Genomic DNA, 6,704 nt, shown 5'->3' on the forward strand with positions numbered 1-6,704 from the left:
ATATACATATATTATAGTATAGTATAATATAATATAGTCGTAATTATTAACTATCCACAGCAATTCAACTTTATAATTTACCAAACGTTGTTACATTGATTTGTAATCAACACAGCTACTATAATTATAGTTTACCAAACACTCAGCTGCTTTTTCTTTCAACGCAACTAAAAGTAATTTTTTTCAAAATCTACAGCAACACTAAATTAAGCCATAGTCATGTGTTATCGTGTAATGCCTTGACTTGCTATGTGTCCACAGTTCTATAACTCTTATATATTGATCCAACACAGTTGATGAGTGAGTTTTATTGACAAATTAAGTACCATTTATGCCTGATATTTTGTTAGTTCTCAAGGCTTTTGTGAATTTTAAGTGTGTTTTAGTGTTTTATATGTAGGTTCGGTGACGTTTTAGTTGCTCTGCATCTTGGACAGGACACATGAATAGTGGGACTTGAAAATTTTGGGTTTTGAGAATTTAGAATTTTGGGTTTTGAAGGGAAACTTACTTTGTTTTTGCTCCTCTGCTTCAAAACTTATAAATAGGCATTCTTAGGGCTTTTTAAAGGGACTTTTTTTGCACTCTTGGGAGATTTTGAAGGAGGAAGAGGAATTCTGGTACGGAGAAGAAGGCTAATTCTGGAGACGGCCTCGCTTAATTCTCTTTCGAATCATTTTTCTCTCTTTTTCCATTATGACTAGTTTTGTAATGTGTTCTGCATGTATTGCTGTGTTAGAAAGATTTGAAGAGTTTATTATTTACCGAATAATGAGAAATTCATTTATACAACTATTTAAGAATTTTTGAATTTATTTTAAAAAGAAATATGTGTAAAGAAAACAATTGATGAAAAATTAAGTATGGACACATTCGAAGAAAATTATTTTAACCAACCAAAAATAAAATAACAACACATGCGAAAAAATTACTCTTATAGGAGTTGAGTGAGGAACATCATATTTTAAAAAACACACAAAAAAATTTAAAATGTAAAAAAAAAAATTCACAAAAAAATAAAGATAAAAAAATAAAAAAAGAAGCTAATTGGAGGGGTTGAAGAGTTTTGACTCTTTCATATATTGTTAGATTAGAGCCATGCTTTTGTTTTTCTTTAATTTCATGATGAACTATTTTTAATTTGTCTAGAGGAGAGATGTAGCCTATGCTTGATATTATATTTTGATTGCCAATTATTTATTGAGGATTTTCATGGTTTATTTGTGTTATTTTATTCTTAATGCTTTTAAATTGTGTTGGCCATTAATTTGATGATTTGGTATGTAGAATTCGGCACTCGAGAGAGAGAATTTTAGATGCGACTTAAAAATAACACAACCTAGGATTTTATAAAGTTTAGGAGGCCAATGATTCCTTTGAAGCATTTTTGAAAGAATCGTAATAAATTCTTATTTTCTTGATTTTGAATATGGATATTGTTAGGAACAGTGTCATTAAAGCATGAGATGTAAAAATGATATTTATTATTTTATTAATAAAATTATTTTTTCATTATTTATGTGCATGTATTATTAATACTTTATGAATATTATTGAAAATTTTACAATTATTTATGTAACTTTAAATATTGTATATAGGTGTTATATATGAGAGGATAATATTTAAGGATAATAATCGAAATAATGTTCGTAATGAATTTAATTAAAGTTACGGAATCTTTTATTGAAACATTACTAATACACATCATTCTCATTAAGAATAGAATCGTATTATTCGCATCATTAATATAGAGGGATATTTAATGAGTGTATTATTCATAATAAGATTATATTGAACTGGGACATAGACACAATTTGATTTTCTAGATAATTTCCGTTAAGTATAGGAAATCAATGTTGAGTCTATCGATGGTCATATATAGAATGATCTTAATTCTGAGTTATTAACGTACTCTTATTTATGCATTCATATTTTTGACTTATTCGGTACAAATTTCAAAATCCTAAATCATATTCCTTTTATATTGGAAGCATGATGAAATAAATAGCTGAGAATGCTAATATACGAGATAGAATTCATTCCTTCTTCCTTGAAGAAGTAGATAAATAATTTCCTTGAGAACTAATTCGGTACTTAAATAAGTAACAAACTTGTATTCATGAATGTGTTTTATGACTATACTATTCATTAGAGAATCAATGGTACTCAAAGATAAAGATGTAATTAGAGATGTTAACGGATTTTACCTAGCTCTAGCTCTAATTATGAATTATTTATGGAGGATGAATCTATATGTAGTGACTATATCAAATGGACACTTCAAGTTCTTAGAAGTAAATTATATCTATAATTTCGAGAGTGCAATTTCAAGTTCTTAGTGGAGTAACTTTTTAAATTAATATAATTAAATCAATTAATTAAATAGTTTAATTAATTATTAATTTTATTGGAGCTCAGAATTATAGATCCATGAGTCTCCGGGCTATCTTTGTAATATTTGCAAGACAATGTGAATTATTGGGATTTAATATCACTCGAATAAATAATGTGATTATTTAATTAAATTAATTTTACAACACACTGTGGTGAGACCACAGAAGGCCGCATACCCAAGCACAGAGAGGTGCATAAAGGCGTGTGGCACATGGTGAATCCCACTGGAATTCAGTTGCTTGCTCTCTAAGATATCTGGTTTACTTGTTTGACAAGTTTCACAATCAAATTCAAAAGGAAAGTGAATTTTGACTTTATTTAGATTTGAATTTGAGCTAAAATTAGAAACTAGATAAATGATGAATTTTTTCTCCTTCTCCTGCCTGCAATTTGCGCTAACCACGAGAGATCTCCTTATGGTGTGGCCGGCCATAACATACAGGGAAGGGAGAGAATTTTGTTTCAAAAATTAAATGGGAAACTGTATTTTAAATGAGATTTAAAATAAAGTAATAATCAATTGTCTATTACTTTGCCTTCAAGTTAAAGCAAAGGGGTCTTCCTAGTATTCTATAAATAGGAGAAAATAGAAAATTGGAGAGCATAATTTTTGCTCTCTAACTCCTATAGTGGTTGAATTCTTAGAGAGAGAAAAAGAGAAGAAAAGTTCTTTCAATTCTCAATTCTTTCACATACATGCGTTGATGGTGGAGAAACACAAATTAGTGAGTAATCAAATCCGAATAGTTCTATATTAGAGCCCACACTCTAAGTCTTGCAGATTTCAAAGACTAGACGAGAAAGATTGGGGTTTTCTAAGAAGGCTTCGAGCTTAGACCGTTCGTGATAAAAAAAGTCAAGTTATCCACCTAATCAATTGCTAAGTATCTATATTTATAAATTAATATGATTAATTAATTATTGTGTAAATTAATATATTCTATAGAGTATTTAAAAATTTTATGAAAGTTTTTATTATACACGATCCGAACATACACGCTTCCACATCCGAAATCGTTTCGGAAACCAACAGATATTGAAATCTGAATTTATGAATTATTCTTACTTGACACTTGAGAGAGAGAGGGAGTTGAAATATTTTTTTGATTCTTGGCACTAAGAAAATTAATTAGTAATACAATGCCACTGAGAAGCATAATTGATGGTTAAGTGGAGCCAAACCTCTAGTATTTACATATATTGATTTCTCCTTCCATTGCACTCTTGAGTTTGTATTAATTTCTTAGTCTTTTATTTTTATTTAATTCTTGCAATTTTATTTGATTTGATTTTCTAAATAAAATTAGGAATATTATAATTACAATACTTAGTAAAAATTTGATAACATCTCTGTGGAGATAATAACCTTATTCACCATTTTTACTATAAAACTTGACATCATACGCTTACGGAATTTTTGCAAATAACAGTCCATTGAACACCATACTATTATTGTCCCATCGCGCTAGCGCACTTGTTAATTATGCTACATTTTTATTATTATTTTGACAATGAGAATATATTTCCAAATCAAGGCAATACAAACACTAATCCTGATACAAAAATCTCAAACTACAGTAAAACCACAATCCTGACAAACAACTGGTTTCACCAATAAACTCAAAATGAAATGCTTAAAGGGAATAGACGTCTACCGTCTTTCGAAATCGAACATCTAAATGAATGCACCAATAAACTCATATATTATGTATGCGTGTGTGTAAATGTTTGATTTGTGTTTTAGTTTTTATGGACAAAATGTTTGGGTAACTTTCCATTCATTTTATTGGATCATACAAGACTAGAGTTGCGATTAGTATCATCGGACAATCTATAAACTCATTGCCTTTTAGCACAAAAGAAAAACTTAATTTACGAGGAAAAAAAAAAAAACTTGAACAAAAGAATTCAAAAAACATTGAGAAAAAGTATTGAGTCCGAACTACTGCTAGTGGCTTTACTTTACCTTCTCCTCTTTTCCTTGGTTGGTGGCCACTGGCAAGATTAGCCCCCAATATTTATTTTGTTCTCTCTGGTGTTAATAATATAATGAATTTTTAAATATAAGTGCACATGGCAAGATTAGCGATGGATTTTAGCAGCTTTCGTTTGCTGTTTTATCTCTTTTTTCTACTTAATTCACAAGGAAGGGAAGGGAAAAAATCTAAGATTTATTTCTTAACATCTCAATGTATCTAATAATGTTATTAAAATATATAGATACGGAATTTTATTGTTTATGAAAGTTGAAAATCATCTAATGTGTGTAGCAAACCGGGAAAAAGATCTCCAAGCAAAGCAGCCCTTTTAAGCTAAACACATTAAACACGCACAACTTTATTAGCATTTTAGACTGATTTTGATTGTTTTACGTTTAGAAACAAGAAGAACAAAAATTACCCTAATAGGGTCGAAATGATGTATTTTGTTTTTTTTTAATTCATAAAATTATTTTTTCTTTTTTTTTTTCTTTTGCCAAACATAACTGTGTGTTGAGAGAAAATGGAGAAGCAAATTTTGGTGAGCCTTTGAGCGTTTGACGAGAAAAAGATGAAAAACGACAGTTAAAAAGACCAGAAATGGGTGCCAAATAATTATAAATTGATTAAGATAGATAATAATATGGCGCTTATTGGCGATTCTTTACAATATTGTTTTTGTTTTCTTTTTTTGGAATTTACTTGCTTTCTTTCTATTTCCACTTTTTCTTCCATTATAATCCAGTTGCGGTACTTGCCCGAGAGTTTTATCTTTTTTGTGTAGTTTGCAATCATGCTTTCGCTAATTATCTAAAGGCCTCTACTTTCTCGTTTCTTTCCATACATGCCCCTTCTACCAGCAACGCTTTACTATGTGTATGTATATATGTGTATATATGTGTATATATATATATATATAAATGAAATAAATTATTTTATATAAACGATTTAAAATTTTTTTTTGTCACTTCTATGAGTCAATAATTATCCAAAGTCTATGTTACTCGCCTAAGACCTTTTAGTCTAGTGACATCCGCAAGAGAGTTCAAACAGAAATTGCGTGTTTAAAATCTCATATTATATATAAAAAATATATATAATTACTAATAATGATATGATAATAACTTGCGGTAATTATTGTACTTATCTAAATGATGTAATACGGTAGTGACACAAGAAAACATCAAAACCGATTTTATCCTTGAAATATTTTTTTCTGCTATATAAAAAAGAATTATTTCTTATTTGATTCATAATTTGCAAATGAATTACAGTTGTGTAACTGACATGGAAAAAAAATCAAAACTGGTTTTATCCTTGAACTTTTTTTAGTGTCATATAAAAAAGTTACTTCTTATTAGATTCATGGTTTGCAAATGAACTTGTAGTCTAAAAAACCGTCCATGTACAACTTATTTATTATGTTATGGGAAAAAAAAAAATACGCCATTTGCTTGGGAATCAATATCTGATTTTCTCAATTTTGAAATAGGAATGCTTTCTCATTCCTATTGTGCACATGCTAAGACTAGATGAGAAATTGAATAAATTAAATAGCTTGACCAACTCTAGCTTTCAAGTCTCTATTTTTTAATTCTTTTAATATTTTTTTTGATGCTAGAGAGAATCAAGAAAAAAGCATTGGGAATAAGTTATAAAGTTTTTGTTGTATTGAGCAAAAACATTACTTTTAGCTTTATATTTTGTAAATACCGATTTATTTTATTTTTTGGTTTTTTTTTTGTTTGCAATTATGCTATGCTCTCTTAAAATCATAAGCTCTTGAAAACTTGTTTAAAACACCTCAATATCTGACTTTTTTTTTTTTTTCAAGAATGAATGTATTTGTTATTAACGAATTGAATCAAATAATATAAAAAATCACAATATTGATAAAACCTAAAGCTAAACCATGTGCCTCGTTATCTAGAGTTTGAAGTTGGAGCTACATTAAATAAAAAATGTTGCTAATTATATGGGAGAAAGAGTGATGAAAGAAAATTCCTAAAAGAAAAAAGGAAGTCTGGGCCACAACACAATTACGAAAAAGTATGAGGGGCCAAAGTAGAAAACTACACAACAAATTAATTTTCTCCGCTGTGCTTCCCTCCACATCTATCCGAACTAAAATTCCCTCCTTCCCTCGTTTTCTGCTCACCCAAACACCAGAAAACTCCACTTTCTCTCTAACCCCCATTTTCTCTCTCTAAACCCCCCTCTCTCTCTCTAAAACCTCAGATCCCTTCCCCTCCGCATTCTAAACCCTAGACGCCTTCCTCTCTCCCCTCTCTCTGCCTCCCAGATTCTCCCAAACCCTAACTCCTCTTTCCC

This window comes from Morus notabilis, unplaced genomic scaffold (genome assembly GCF_000414095.1).
Source record: "Morus notabilis unplaced genomic scaffold, ASM41409v2 Scaffold406, whole genome shotgun sequence".
Classification (NCBI taxonomy): Eukaryota; Viridiplantae; Streptophyta; class Magnoliopsida; order Rosales; family Moraceae; genus Morus; species Morus notabilis.